Source organism: Zalophus californianus, chromosome 6, assembly GCF_009762305.2.
Source record: "Zalophus californianus isolate mZalCal1 chromosome 6, mZalCal1.pri.v2, whole genome shotgun sequence".
Lineage (NCBI taxonomy): Eukaryota > Metazoa > Chordata > Mammalia > Carnivora > Otariidae > Zalophus > Zalophus californianus.
In genome coordinates this window covers 113723232-113738105 of record NC_045600.1, presented here as the reverse complement: position 1 = coordinate 113738105, position 14874 = coordinate 113723232, and positions in this window count along the sequence as shown.

The window sequence follows — 14874 nt, the reverse complement described above, 5'->3', positions numbered from 1 at the left end:
AATGGGCCTGTGGGAAAGTGAGCTGGAGAGACAGCGTGGCTGAGTGTGCAAAGAGCTCAAAAGCCAGGAGCATGAGTTGGGTGTGGCACAGTCGGTCAAGCGTTCAACTCTTGATCTCGGCTCAGGATCTCACAGTCCTGAGATCAAGCCCAGTGTTGGGCTCTGCGCTGGGCAGTGGAGCCTGCCTAAGATTCTCTCTCCCTCTCCCTCTGCCCCCCACCCTCCATATGTGCACTCTCTCTCTCTCTCAAAAATTAATTAAAAATAAAAAAGGAGGGAAGTAGTAGTCACACATCTACCCTTTGAGGAGACATCAAGTCTCAGAGATTGCTATGGTATAATGGAAAAAAGCATGGACCGGGGGTTCAAATCTCGCAGTTAAATCTCAGCTGGGTCACTGACTAGCTGTGTGACCTTGGGCTAGCTACTTAAGGTCTCTGAGCTCAGTTTCCTCTTTTGTAAGATCAGGCTCAAAATATCCTTCTGCTCATGAGAGATGCTGCAGATTCAGCAAGATAACCGCCCTCGGGGTGAGGGGGAGGAGGGTACTCAGCCCCAGTTGGTTTCCCTTTCTTTCCTCTGAGGTCAAGATGGAATGATAAAGTAGTGCTGTGTGGGGCCACCGCTCAGCCTGAAGGAAAGTGGCAGCTCTGCAAAAGGCTCCTGAAAGGGAGAAGTTGACAGCTCCCCTCCCCCGACGGGGTCAGCTGGTGAAATGGGAAAGGACTGTGAGGATTTGGGGAAAATGCTCTAATTCCTGTCCCAGTTTTGTCACCAAGCCATCTTCCTTTATCCCCAACACATTTGATTTTCTCCCCTGGTTTGCTGCAGCCGCGAGTGTGAACTTTGGAGTCAAATAGAGTTGTGTTTGAATCCTGGCTCCACCTCTCCACGGTGGAGTGAAATACATTTTTTACCTTCCCTGCACCCCAGGCCCAGGAGACAAATCAATAAGGCGCCCTGGCCCACTAGGTATGTGCTAGTGGGAGAGCCAGCTAACCTCCAACTCCCCCAGTCACTTCTCATTCACTCACTCACTCAACAAACGCTTATTGAGCACCTACTAAGTGCTTGCCACTGTCCTGGAGGCTGGAGATGAAGGTGCAAGCAAGGCTACCATGGTTCTTGCCCAGCAGGTTAAACACACAGGGTAATTAGACACTGTGGCAGGAAGGCATGAATGCTGGGTGGAAGAGAACAGGCTAGGGGAGCCAGGCACAGAGGCTCAGCAGCTTGAAGAAGTCAGAAGGCCAAGGTGACAAGGCCCACAAGCAGGGGAGAGAGGTATTGGAGGAAAGGGCCAGATCCCAGGGGTCGCTGTGAGCCAGTTGTTTTATTACACGAATTTGGATTTTAATATATGGCCAATGGGGAGCCAGGGGTGATGGGCATGGGCCCCCGTGGACAAAGGTGTGGCACGTGACAACTCTTGCTCAGGTACTCTTTGTGGGGAGTGAGGCTCCTGGAGAAAGCAGGCCTAATCCTTGGGTATGGCTGGAGCATCTGGGGGGAATGGTGGTGGTCTTTGCTGAGGTGGGGACGACTTGGGAGAGGGGCAGGGGTGGGGAATGCTCAAGAGCTAGAGTTTGGGCAAACTGGGTTTAAAGCCCCTGTGAGACATGGAGATGTCAAGCTGGCGTTTGGAGCCAAGTCCTACAGACAAGGCCACTGTGGCTTAAATGTAAAGAACTTTCCCAGAGTCCCACCCCCAAGACTGGGATTTGGGTCCGAGGACCTCCAAAGCCTGGAGCACCAAACAGCCTCAGAACTCAGCAGACTATAGGAAAAGAAACCATCAGAGGGAGGTCCTTGGGTTTTAGGACTGGGGAGGAAATTTAAGAGGAGCACTCCCCGTGCCCCCCCCCCCCCCCCCCCCCCCCCCCCCCCCCCCCCCCCGCCAGGTAGGCTCCAGCGCTTGCTCTCCCAGGCTGGGCTACTAGTCTCCACCCTGAGGGGAGTCAAAAAAAGAGAGGTTGGAAACTCATGGATGTGGAGGACCGAGCTCAGGACTTCTGGCTGCATTTTCATAATATGAGCTAGACCAGCTGTCCGCAGAGTCGGGTTGGTCGTTGGTTGCCAGAAGTCCAGAGCTTAAGCACCTTTATGGATGGACTGCACTGTGTTCCCCAGGTGCCTTGGGAAGCGGAGGACCTCTCCTCCCTCCATCCTGCCTCCTCCCCTCCCCCCTTGCTCTGAGAGGACAGTTTAGAGAAGCTGGTGTGAAATAGTTTGAAATTCAGAACTTCTGGGCGGTCCCCCAGGGCAGAAAACAGGAAGCCAAGATTAAAGGCAGATCTCCAGTAAAGTCCCCTTCTAACTTCCTGCAGAGCAGGTGCTCAGGCTGAGCTGTGAGCAGCTACCCTTGCTTGACAGCACCTCAGGCAGCCCCCTTCGGCCTTGCCGTCACCATCTCCACTGGTGAGCTCCTGCCAGGCCCTTGGGGAATGAGCCTCCTCCAGAAGGAGGCTGTGGAAGGTGGAAGGTCCGGTCACTGTGGAAGAGGCCTAGTGGCACTGATAGGAACTAGCACCTGGGGACCCCTGGGCAGCAGTGAGAACAAGTGGAAAGGGCATGGGCTTTGGGGGTCACTCAGGCCTGCTTTGAATGCCACTGCCCTCCTGTGAGGTCTCGCTGACCCGAAGGGTAGAAAGAGGGGCTCGAGGGAAGGTGGCTAGGGAGACCAGACCCATGTCAAGGGCTGAGAGTCCCTAAGGAAGGACAGAAACCAGGAGACAGTGACAGGCCACAGTGGCCTCTGACATCTGGAAGCCAGGGGCTGCTCAGCTGGATGGCCGCGCTGATATCCACAGCTGCTAAAAGCTCAGGGAACCAGGGGCCAGGATGGGCTTCCCCTGGGACCTCTTTCCCTTCCTGACCTGCAGGACAGGAGGCTTTCATGGGCTCCCTCAAGTCAAGAAGCTGCACCTGCCTCATGTAGGGGCAAGGCCTTGGCCTTCTGCATAAGCCTTTGAGCTTCAGCCTGAACTCCCACCCTTACAAAGCTGTCTGTGGGAGTGAGCGTGGCTACCTGGAATCTAGGTGTGTCACACATTGAAAACCTCCCTCCTTGGGCTGGCGGAGTTTATCATGAGGACGAGGTGTTGGCCTGGGAAATTGAGGCTCTAGAGACAGACCTTGCTTCTGACTTTGGGCAAGGCCTCCCTGTCTAGGCCTCAGCTTCCCCACCTGTGTGCTGAAGGGGCACAGCTGGAGTTCTCCTGCAGATCTGAATCCTCCAACTTCTGACTCCCCGGGACTAGGGAGCTGCCATTTGCTGAGTACCTACTATGTGCTGGGTACCTCATTATTATTACTGATGATGACGCCTAATATTTACTGAGCGCTTACTCTGCAAAGCTTTTTTTTTTTTTTAAGGTCAGATTAAGGTCCATTCTCTTCAGTGCACCTGTTTGCTCCTGGGAAATTTCCTGGGAAGTCAGTCTTTGTTTCTGACGTGATGGTGCTAGAAGTCTTGGTGGCGGTGGTTTGGTGGCTTCGTGGCATTAGTGGTGTTAGTGGTGGTGGTGACCCAACTGAAAGGTCACTGGGGCGCTGGCAGGACCCACTCTTGTGGCCTGAGGCCGCCTGCACACAGCCCTTCCCCACCACATGGGGGTTAACTGGCCAGTCCCCTGACCTCAAAGGTCAGGGGTTCTGGGCTGCCTGATTTAGAACCTCCCGGAAGTGGGAGGCTGCAGAGCTAAGTCCAGGGCACAAACTGGTTAAGGCACCTGTCGTCCCTGCCAACTGTCTCAATGCTTCCCTCATAGCACATATTTCTCTCCTCCTCAGTCCCTGTCTTCTTGGAATGTTCTGGCTAGTGGGGCACGGATGTGAGACGAGGTGATGGGAGTTACCAGGAGCGTGTGCAGGTGCGCTGTGGGTTCAGAGCAGAGGAAACCTCCTCACCTGAGCGTTCAGACCCAGCCTGGGAGGCAGGCTGAGGGAGATCAGGAGCAGAGGCAGTGGAGCTGAAAGGGGTGGAACTTGCGAGAAGGGGAAGGAGGGGGCCAGGATGGAGTGACGGGCAGGGCAGGGGGGCAGGGCCCCGGAGCCGAGCCTCCTGGGGACCTCGGGAGTCTGTGGACCTCCTCCCCAGGCAGAGGGTCCCTGCTCTTTGGGGGTTTTACCACAGTGCCGGCTGCGCCTCCGGATTTTTAAAGATACCCCTCCTTACAGGTGGAGAAATGACTGACTTTCTGTCCCCCGGGGAAGCTGCAATGATTGGCCCAGGTCCCAAGGCTAGGTCCCTCCCCTCTGCTGGGCCCCTCAATGGGCTCTGTCAGCATTGCAGCACTGACTCCCCCTTTGTGGGGGGGTTCCTGATCTGCTCTTGGGGGCTGAAATGCAGCACTCAGAGGTTGGTTGAATGAATGAGTAACATGAATTAGAGTTAACAATAATAATAACTAGGTAACACTCATATGGGGCTAACAATGTGCTGTCCTAAGCACTTTACATGTCTTTTTTTTTTTTTAAGATTTTATTTATTTATTTATTTGAGAGAGAGAAAGCATGAGAGGGGGGAGGGTCAGAGGAAGAAGCAGACTCCCCGCTGAGCGATGCAGGACTCCATCCTGGGATTCCAGGATCATGACCTGAGCGAAGGCAGACACTTAACCGACTGAGCCCCCCAGGCTCCCCACACTTTACATGTCTTAATGGGCATTTCATCCTCACAATATACTTGTAAAGTAAGGACCCTTGTTATCTCTGTTTTGCAGATACAGAAACTTAAGAGGGATTCCATGAGGGAGCTCAGTTGCCAGATCCTGGGTAGGGGCAGAAGGACCCAGCATGCCACCACATCCTTATCACCCAATTTATTTTAACAGCTCTGCGTTAGAGTCCTGGCCTCACTCCTGCCCAGGTGTGTGACCTTAAGTAAAAGTCACTTAACCTTTCCGAGGCTCAGTTTCCTCCTCCGTAAAATGGGAACAGGAGGCCCACCTCACAGGGTACTTATGATGCTAACCGGAGACCGTGAGAAGTTAACCACGTAGTCCAGTGCTTTGGCACAAAGCGTGTTCTCACTCTGCCGGCAGGCAGAAGAGAATTTTTGCTCTGAGTCCCCAACAGGTTATGTGGTCCTGGTTCCCCCCCACCCCTTGCCCTCTAAGCACTCAGCACAGCTCCCTGAGGCTTTTGTCTGTGCCCGCCCCTACAGTTGGCTACAGAATGGCTGGCGAATTCAAGCCCTCCTTCAGCCATTCACCAAATATTGAGGATGTGTTTACTACTCTCCAGGTTCCAGAGCCCAGGTAGGGCCAGAGCTTTCTTGGTTGTCCCCTGGAGCACTGGGTTCACAAACCCTCTTCTAGGTTGCTGCCCCCCTCCCCCCAGTGCTGCCCAGAGACTCTCACCTGCCAGGTGTCACCTTTGACTGAGCCAACCTCCACCCAGATGTACCCAGGCTCTGCCTTGTAGATTGGAAGCCCCAATTAGTGCTGTTTTGCCTTCTTCGAGGAAACTGTTTTGGGGAAAGCAAGAAGAGGGGTCCTGCGGTTCTCCAAGGTGCAAAGACTGGAAACTTGCCCCGGGGTGGGGGTTGGCAAGGAGAAGGAGCAGGAGGTTTGCCTGGCTTGGGCTGCAAGCTAGAGTAGCTTAGTGCAGATCAAGCTTTTGCAAATCACATGCAAAGCCTCTTGCTCAGGTGTTGTGCCCGTGAATAGGCCTGTGTGCCAACACCGTCCCTGTGGGAGATTAGGGGAGCTTTGGAAAGACCCCTCCCTTGGTTAGGAGTGGAGTGGAGCGGGGCAGGGAGGGGACCCTCTCTGAGCTGAAGGAGGTTCCAGAAGCCCCCTGAGTCAGGAATGAAGCCAGGAGGGCCTTTCTTCAGTGGGCTGCAGGGAGCCTGGGGGGAAGCGTTCCCTCCCTCCAGTTGTTAGGTCCCCCAGAGTTTAGTTCTGAGTTGGGGGTGTCTGGGAGGGGTGAGCTCTCTGAGGACAGGGGCAGGCTCCCTTTCCTCTGTCTGTCCACGGGGTGGCAGGGCGAGTTCTGGTTGGAGAGATGGCCCTCTTATCCCCTAACCTTGCCCCCCCCCCCCACGGGGGCCATGCAACTCCAGCTCCTCAGCAGCCGTAGTGCCCCGGACCTCAATCCCCAGCTCCACTGGCCAACCAGCAGGGAGAGTGGCAGCTTCGGAGAAAAGTCAGGCCTGCCTGGGTCTGGGAGCCCAGGTCCTAGGTGCTTGATGTTGACAGGGACCTAGTGTTGGTTGAATGAGTGAAGGATTAAGGTTGGGGTGACAGGACCAAAGCTTGGAAGGAGCTAGTGGCTCCCCCCCACGGAGCTTGGGGCGCAGAGAACAGGAGGCTTCATGTCAGCTAGGATGAGGGTGTAGGACAGGGGGGACGCAGCACCCCAAACACCAGCGATCCTTGGAGATTATTTTTAGTGGCAGCCGGCAGCTGAGAGGCCAGGGGCAGCATCCTGTTCAAACTGCACCGAAGGCCTGATCTTAGCTGACTTCTTGTGGCCATCTCCCTTGGGGGACTGCCATTTCCCCAGCGTGGTTCTCCATCTTTTCTGCTGCTTTTGTTAACAATACGTTTGTTTTTTGCCTGTGGGAGCCAGAGGTCAGTTTCCATTTGTCACTCAGAAGCCTCCCCAGTCGCCCTGACCCCACACCCATCGTGTGGCAGGAGTATGAGGTAAGGTCCTGCGTGGGAAGTGTCAGATTCATAACAGCGATTAGACAAAGGTCATTCTCTTCTCCTTGCACTCCCCACGATGACTTGCCTTCTGCTCTCTTTTAGAATGAGTTTGGTCTCTCTCTCTCCCTTTTTTTTTTTTTTTAGATTATTTCTTTATTTATTTGACAGAGAGAGACACAGCAAGAGAGGGAACACAAGCAAGGGGAGTAGGAGAGGGAGAAGCTGGCCCCCCACCGAGGCGCCCCTAGAATGAGTTTGGTCTCTTGATGGTGCCGCCCTGTGGTCTCACCGGGGCGGAGGGGGAACAGCGCCCCCTGGTGGCCAGAGAGGAGATTCCCAAGGGAAAGGGAAGGCAGATGGGCTGGAGGCAGGGCCCAGTCACAGAGGGGGTGCACGTCTTTTCTGGAAAGAGTTGGCAGCTAGGAGCCTGTAGAGGACCCTGTCCCGGACTCAACTAGGGCCAGAGCTGACCCTCTCCAACTGGGAGTGTTGCAAGGCATGCTCTGGGCAGGGCTGGCCCGTATAGATGAGGGCAGGGAACCAAGGACAGCTAGAAGGGGAAGAGATAAGGCGATTTCCGGAAAGCGTGGGTGGGTTGGTCATCCCTTTACAGAGAGGCAGAAACTAGCCCTTCCGGGAACCACTCCTAGTGGTTCTCTGCCTGGCTCTGGGAGGGCTTTTTCCAGAGGGGCTGCTAGTGGGGGACAGACAGATCAGCACCTGGTTGCCAGGATCCTCCAGGGTCCCCCACCTCGGACTTCTCTCTGATTCCAGGTGCTCTCAGGGCCCCTGGCCTGGCCTCAGCATTGCTGACCTCACTGGGATTCTCCGGAATAGCAGGACAAAGGGAGGGTAGGAGGAAGGCATCCTTTTTGGAACACCTACTGCATGCTGGGTGTTTGTACGCTTGATCTCCTTTGATCATTTTCCTTCAAGGAAAATAGTGGCATCGAGATCTTATCTGTATGGCAAAAGAGAGGCTCACAGAGGTGATTTGCAGGACCATCCCAAAGCCTGGGCTCTCTCTCCCATCCCACAAGAGGTTCTCAGACAGTGGTTCCAGAGGGGGCCCCAGGTCCTAGGTTTGCTTGGCAGTGATAGGGCAGTGAGCCGGGGGAGAGGTTTATATCCTGCCTGCCAGTCCTCCCTTGAGGAAGAGAAGAGCTGCCAGGGCAGAGTAATCTCCCGCCAGAAATAGTTCAGGTAGGAGGGTCTGGGTGGAATGGTCCCAGAGCCCAAGGTGGGCGGCGGAGCTGGAGCATGGGTGGAGGCAGGGATGGGAAGGAGTGTGTGAGGCGCAGACAAGGATCAAACTCCTGGCTTCACAGTCTGCCCTGAGCTTTCTTAGCATGCCGGGCATGTGGGCCCAGGGGTCACACTTCGGTGTAAGGAATTCTGCATGAGCTGCAGGGATCACCAGCAAAGCTGAGATCAAGTCCAACTCTGCAGATGACTGGTGGTGTCATCCTGGGCGAGGGACCTCCCCTTCTGCACCCTGTCCCCATCTGCCCGGTGGGCATGAGGACACTGTCCTCACAGAGTGCTGTGAGGACCAAGTGGGCAAAGCAGCAGGAGGGACTGGGCAGAAAGCAAGTGCTCCAGAGCTCAGGCCGACTCTCAAGCAGAGTCAGGGGGCATCCAGATTCCAGGTATCTTCCAGATTCTGACATTTAATTTCTTTGAATAGAAGATCCCTGAGAAGAGGTGGGTGAGGGTGGAGGTCCTTGTAGAGTGGGCTGCTCTCTCTGGGCCTGTCAGAGCTCCTGTAACCCTCATTTCTCACCCATTGCTCCAGGAAGGGAGCAGTGGGAGAGTCCACGGAGGTCAGGAAGTGTCTACACCAGCAGTGTTCCTGGTAGCCCTGGCACGGAAAATATGATGAGTCAGCCTTGGGGATAATGATTCCCTGAAACTGGAAGTAAGGGGACATTTGAACTGGCAGGGAGTTGGACAAAGAATTTCTACTTTGGGTGGGTCTAGGTAGACCAGGCCAGGGAATGATGGGGGAGGTGGTGGAGGCCAGCATCCTCTGGCCAATCTTTTGTCTACAAAAATTTCTTATTTATTTTTTATTTTAAAAGATTTTATTTATTTATTTGGCAGAGAGAGACACAGTGAGAGAGGGAACACAAGCTGGGGGAGTGGGAGAGGGAGAAGCAGGCTTCCCGCTGAGCAGGGAGCCCGATGTGGGACTTGATCCCAGGACCCTGGGATTATGACCTGAGCTGAAGGCAGATGCTTAGCCGACTGAGCCACCCAGATGTCCCTACAAAAAAATATCGTTGACATACAATGTTACATTAGTTTTAGATGTACAACATAGTGATGAGAGGAGTTTATACACTATGCCATGTTCACCACAAGCGTCACCCTACAACACTATTACAATATCATTGACTATGTTCCTTATGCTGTGCTTTTTTTTTTTTTTAAGATTTTAGTTATTTATTCATGAGAGACAGAGGAGCAGAGAGAGAGAGAAGCAGAGGGAGAAGCAGGCTCCCAAGGAGCAGGGAGCCCGATGCGGGACTCGATCCCAGGACCCTGGGATCATGACCTGAGCCGAAGGCAGACGCTTAACCATCTGAGCCACCCAGGCACCCTATGCTGTGCTTTTTATTCTGGCGGCTCATTCATCCCCTAACTGGAAGGGATCTCCCACTCTCCCTCACCCATTATGTCCAGACTCCTCCTCCCCTTCCCTCTGGCAACCATCCGTCTGTTCTCTGTATTTATTCCTCTGGCCATTCTTAGTGGCATCTCCAGAATTTCTAAGTAGGAAGGACTTGAGACTTGTCTTGAAGCTGCATTTGCTAAATAAACTTACTTTTCCTTAAGTCGTCTATTCGGGGTGGGATCGCCAGGGCTACCGGCTACCGGCCCCAGTTCTGGGAAGCCTTGCTTCTCTAAGTGGCCACTAGGGGGCGCTCCAGACCGCATTCTCGCTGCTCCAGCTCCTGGCAGGAGTGGGGCGGGAGAGTGGGGTGGCAGACCTAGGCCTGAACCTGGAAGAGGGGTGCAGAGTTGTGTGCGGTTGCGTGAAAGGGCCACTCTCTTTCCCGCAGATCACAAGCCTGACTTTTGGGCAGGGGTTGGGTGGGCAGGTGGGAATATTTCCTTTGAACAATGAGCCCTGATACTGGACAAAGTTTACAAAATCTGAAGACTGCAGCTGTGGCAAACCTCAGGGAAGCCTTCCAGCTTGGCATTTAGGAATGGATTTAATTCTCCCTACCTCCTCTGAGAAGTCTGTCTGGATCAACCCAGCTAAAGTCTTCATCCCTATTTGTCTCTTCATAGCACCTTTGCTTCTTCTTCTTCTTCTTCTTTTTTTTTTTAAGATTTATTTATTTATTTTTAATTTTATTTATTTATTTATGAGAGAGAGAGCAAGAGTGAGTGTGTGAGCAGGTGGGAGGAGCAGAAGGAGAGGGAGAAGCAGGTTCCCCTGCTGAGCAGGGAGCCCGACACAGGGCTTGATCCCAGGACCCTGGGATCATGATCTGAGCCAAAGGCAGATGCCCCAAGATTTATTTATTTTAGAGAGAAAGAAAGAGAGGGAGAGAGAGAGCATGAGTGCAGGGGAAGCGGGGGGGGGGGGGGGCAAAGGGAGGAAGGGCAGGGGGAAGGAGAATCTGAAGCAGACTCTGCGCTGAGTGTGGAGCCCAACGCTGGGCTCGATCTCCTGAGATCACAACCTGAGTCAAAACCAAGAGTTGGACGCTTAGCCAACTGCCCCACCCAGGCGCCCCATACCCTTGCTTATTAACACTCATATTAGGGAAGCCTGGGTGGCTCAGGCGTTAAGCGTCTGCCTTCAGCTCAGGTCATGATCCCAGGGTCCTGGGATGGAGCCCTGCGTGGGGCTCCCTGCTCAGCGGGAAGCCTGCTTCTCCCTCTCCCACTCCCCCTGCTTGTGTTCCCTCTCTCGCTGTGTCTCTCTCTCTTTCAAATAAATAAAATAAAAAATAAATAAAATCTTTTTAAAAACCCACTCATAATTTGTAATGCGGTGTTTATTGTATGTTTATGTTTTTAGTATCTGTCTTTTTAGTAGACTACAAATTCCACAAGAGCAGAAGATAACCGTACTAATCTTGTTTATTGCCACCTCTCCACCAGCCACACAGCACCTGGTACATAATAGCTGTTCAATCAATATAACACAAATTCCTTTTTTTTGAAATAGGAAATCTATAAACATGGTCCAAAATCCAAAAGTTACAAAAGGATGAAATATCTCTCAAACCCAGATCCTCTAGGTGTGCATTACCTTCTTTAGAGAAGAGCCTTACTTTTTCTTGTACATCTTTACAAGATATTCTCTGCATATATTAGTACACTGTTTTTAAAAACATAAATGGTAACAAAACTAGATACTCTGTCGTGGAGAATCTTCATATCATGTATAATATTTTGTATGAATTTATTATAATTTATGTAGTCATTTCCAGATTACTGGAATTAATGGGATGCTGCCAAAGAAAAAATAAATCCTTGAACATATTGTCATTTGTGTAAGCTTAACTGGAGGATGAATTTCTAGAAGTGGCATTGCTGAGTCAAAGGTACACTTTTTTTCTTTTAAGATTTTATTATTTTTTTTAAAGTTATCTCTACACCCAATGTGGGGTTCAAACTTAACAGCCCCAAGATCAAAAGTCACACACTCCACCAACTGAGCCAGCCAGGTGCCCCTATACTGTAAAAATTTTGACAAATATTGTCAAATTCATTTTATAGAGGTGTATTTTTTTAAGATTTTATTTATTTAAGAGAGAGAGAGAATACGCATGAGCAGGGGGGAGGGGTAGAGAGAGAGGAGAAGCAGGCTCCCCACTGAGCAGGGACCCTGATGTGGGACTCAATCCCAGGACCCTGGGATCATGACCTGAGCCGAAGGCAGACACTTAACTGACTGAGCCACCCAGGCGCCCTAGAGGTTTATTTTTTAACTAAAACTCACTTTCACCAATAATGAATATGAGTGCCTGTTTTCAGCACCCTTGTCAACACAATGTTATCAGGTATTTCATCTTTGCCAATCTGGTAAAATTGTCATTTTAATTTTAAGTTATAATTGTCTTATTATATATAAGTGAGGCCAGGCATCTTTTTATAGTTTAAAATTCGTTGGTATTTTCCTCTTTTGTTAATAGTTCATGTTCTTTGTCCATTTTTATTAGATTATTGCTTTTCTGTAGGAACTCTTTGTATATTAAGGAAATTAACCTTTTATCTGTGTGTCATGCAGGGTCATGCAGGGAAACAGAGGGCATTCTTTTTTTTTTTTAATTTTATTTATTTATTTGACAGAGAGAGAGAGCACAAGCAGGGGGAGCAGGAGAGGGAGAAGCAAACTCCCCGCTGAGCAGGGAGCCCGATGTGGGGCTCAATCCCAGGACCCTGGGATCATGACCTGAGCCGAAGGCAGATGCTTAACGACTGAGCCACCCAGGCGCCCAACAGAGGGCATTCTTAAATGAGTTTAATTTGAGGAAGGTTTAATACAGGGATTATTTACAAGGGTGTAGGCAGGGAATCAAGGGAGCTGGAGGGCTAGTTCAGTTGTCTAAAGGATGCTGCTGGAGGGAATGGTTGAGCCCCAGGGAGAGAGCTGCCTGGGGAGGGATGTCTGAGAGGACACATCCCCCATCTTCCATTACAGCTTCCATTCCATGAACACAGCTAGAAACCAGAGGGCATGAGAGCCTGTGGATGAGGTTCCTGCAGGTCAGCTTCCCATGATAAAGAGCAGGGTAGAGAAGGTTAGAGAGGGGACCTGGAGGGGCAAAATGGAAGATATCTAGCACACATTCATTGTATGTCTTTTGACTTTGTTTATGATTCTTTTCAATGCAGAAATGATTTATTTTTATGTAGTAGAATCAATCTTTTCTTTTATAGCTTTTGGACTTAAGTCAAATTTAAAAAGGCTTTCTCCACTCTCAGATTATTTTAAAAAATCAATTTCATGTTTTCTTCTGGCCTTTTACGGTTTTATTACCAACACTTAACCTTTTGATCCATTCGAATTTATTTTGGTGTTAGGAGGGAGGAAAGTATCTGATTTTTTTCAACATTATTTATTCAATAATATATCTTTCCCACACTGATTGGAAATGATACGTTTGAATAAAAACATGTTTGAATGAATAAGTGAATGAATAAATTGGTAGCATTGCTGAGAACAAAAACTCATTGCTGTGTCATTTGCTACACAGCACTAGACCCCATTGTTATTCCTGGGCCTTGCCTGGGGTTCATCTTCAAAGGCCTGCTATAACCCTAGTGTCCTCTGAACCTCCAAAGTGGACACAGTGTGGGTCCACAAGATGTAGGTCCTGGGGTGGCCCAAGAGTACCGGTGGGCCAGTGGGGAGTGGCGGTTGGCATGGGCACACATATCAAGTGCTAGTCCTGGGGGTGTGGGTAGAAGGCTGTGGCAGGGGGCGGGAGGGGACCCACTCTTGATGGGCAGGTGCCCATGGGCAAGTGTGAGCCTGCAGTGGCCTGATATATATGTGCGTGAGTAGGCCAGGTGTTTAGGTGGATCAGCACCCCAGCCAAGTCTGTGCGTGCTTGCAGCCAGGCGTGAGTTTGCAGGTGCGTCCGCTATCGCCTGTGCCCTCCAGACCACGGGAGCTGCCCACTCTCGTGCCTGAGAGTCCTGGGAGCCGAGAATCGTGAGAATGGAGGAATCTCTCAGTCCCCAGATTAGAGCTTCCTCTGCAGTGGGGGTGGAGGTGGGGTAATTAGGCAGGTTTGGGGGGTATGCTATGAATCTTCCTGCTCACTGGCTGTGGTCACACCTGGGACCTTGGAGACCTGGACCCAGTGGTGCCACCTCCTTGGGCAGGGGGAGCAGAGACCCTGCTCAGGGCTCTGGCTAGGGCGGGGGTAGTGGGGGCACACGTGGAAAAACAAGTAGCTGGGGCAAGATCCAGCCAGACCTTAGCTTCCACCAGACATCAAACAAGGCTGTGCTCTGGGCTGTGGTGTCCACACACACAGGCCAGGAGTGCCTAGCCACAGAGACGGTCTCATCCAGTCCATGCCTCCCCCCCCGCCATGGCTTCTAGGTGGGGAGACTGGTGCCTAGACAGGGTGGTCTATCCAGAGTCTCTGGTCACTAGCCCACCCGGTGTGAACCCTCCACCACATGCCGCTGGGTGCGGACAGGCGTCGTGGAAGAAGAGCCCCCCACCTCCCCCACCCTCCTCCTGGGCCTTAGAGAGCCCCTAGTCTGAAGGGGGAGATGCTTGACCCACCTGGCATGAGGGTAACATGCATGAGAAAGTCGGGGTGCAGGCAGGTACTGCTCTACAAGTGAAACCCTGTGTGTTGGAAGAACTGTTGAGGGAGAGCCAGAACATCTTTAGCGCCCCCCACCCTCTCTGGAGGGATTTCTGGGGCCCTGATCTCATCACTGTCTGCAGTGTAAGTTTTGGCCGAGCTGGATCCTACTCTCTCTCATCTTTCCTGCCTCAGCCCTGGGCCCCCGACCGTCCCTGGACTGGCTTCCTGCACTCACTCACTCAGTTGGTCAACACTCTCGGGGGCTGCTCCAGTCAGGCCACACACTGGAGACACAGAGATGAACCGGACAGGAGTCCTGAGCTCCTGGGGGAGTCCTGGGCTCCCTGTGGCACGTGCGCAGGGGTGCCTTTGCCAGAGGGGGTGCGGGAAGCCTCGCGGCCAGTCCAGGAAGCCAGTCCAGGTGGTAGGGACAGAAAGCTCCCACAGCGAGAGGCCTGGAGTACACGGAAGCCCTCCCCTTGAGCAGCATGGGGGTCTCCAGGCTTCCCTGGGGCAGGCGGGGGCGGGGGGGCTGGCCTGTCCACCGGGAGGTGAGTTTCCTTCCGGCAGCTCCTTCTCACGCAATTAGCCGGAAGGAGTTGGGGGCCTATTGTTCCCTGGCACGCCAGCACCCCAGGCCTCCCCAGCTTCTGGGGGGGGTGGCGGAAGGAAGTGGGCTGAGCCCAGGCCCTGGCAAGACCCCAATGAGAGGGTGTAGGGTCCTGGGAATGCTGGCTCACATATGTGCGCCTGGTGTACGCACAGCTGCAAATTCGGCACGCATGTCACGGGTCTGGTCTTGCCCTGAGACCACCCTTCCCAGCATTCCTGGGGTGTGCGTGTGTGTATTGAGCATGGACCTGGCACTTTGCATACCATATCTTATCAGGCCTCCCAGCAGCCCTGTGGAGCACGACTGT